At 44.5% G+C, this 990-nt stretch overlaps 1 protein-coding gene across 1 annotated transcript in view; it reads left to right on the top strand.

The window, feature by feature from the left end:
• stat1a (signal transducer and activator of transcription 1a) overlaps positions 1-990 on the top strand; it is a 15,720-nt gene that overhangs the window by 2,246 nt on the left and 12,484 nt on the right.

The following is a 990-nucleotide window of genomic DNA, read 5'->3' as shown; positions in this document are numbered from 1 at the left end:
TGTCAGTTTGTATCTGGAAGTCCCACAGGATCTTAGCTTGGTCATTCTTAACCACCTTTGGAGGTGTATCCCATTTTGACTTTGGGACTTCCAGCCTGTACTCGGCACAGATGTTTCTGTACACTATGCCAGCCACTTGGTTATGGCGTTCCATGTATGCCTTGCCTGCTAGCATCTTGCACCCCGCTGTTATGTGCTGGATTGTTTCAGGGGCATCTTTGCACAGGGCCAGACAGGGGTCCTGTCTGGTATGGTAGACCCCTGGCTCTATTGATCTTGTACTTGGCGCTTGTTCTTGTGCTGCCAGAATTAGTGCCTCTGTGCTGTCTTTCAGTCCAGCTTTGCCCAGCCACTGGTAGGATTTTTCGATAGCAGCCACTTCTACTATTTGACGGTGGTACATACCGTGTAGAGGTTTGCCCTTCCATGAGGGTTCCTGCTCTTCCTTCCCTAGTTCCTCTGGTTTCTGCTGCCTGAGGTATTCACTAAGCATGTCATCACTCATCACATATCATATATGTATATATACACATACATACATACAGTGGGTACGGAAAGTATTCAGACCCCCTTAAATTTTTCACTCTTTGTTAGCCATATGCTAAAATCATTTAAGTTAATTTTTTTCCTCATTAATGTACACACAGCACCCCATATAGACAGAAAAACACAGAATTTTTGACATTTTTTGCAGATTTATTAAAAAAGAAAAACTGAAATATCACATGGTCATAAGTATTCAGACCCTTTGCTCAGTATTTAGTAGAAGCACCCTTTTGAGCTAATACAGCCATGAGTCTTTTTGGGAATGATGCAACAAGTTTTTCACACCTGCATTTGGGGATCCTCTGCCATTCCTCCTTGCAGATCCTCGCCAGTTCTGTCAGGTTGGATGGTAAACGTGGGTGGACAGCCATTTTCAGGTCTCTCCAGAGATGCTCAATTGGGTTTAAGTCAGGGCTCTGGCGGGGCCATTCAAGAACAGTCACG

Source organism: Monopterus albus, unplaced genomic scaffold (assembly GCF_001952655.1).
Source record: "Monopterus albus unplaced genomic scaffold, M_albus_1.0 scaffold16.1, whole genome shotgun sequence".
In the NCBI taxonomy this organism is placed as follows: domain Eukaryota; kingdom Metazoa; phylum Chordata; class Actinopteri; order Synbranchiformes; family Synbranchidae; genus Monopterus; species Monopterus albus.
This window is presented reverse-complemented; position numbering and strand designations above follow the sequence as displayed.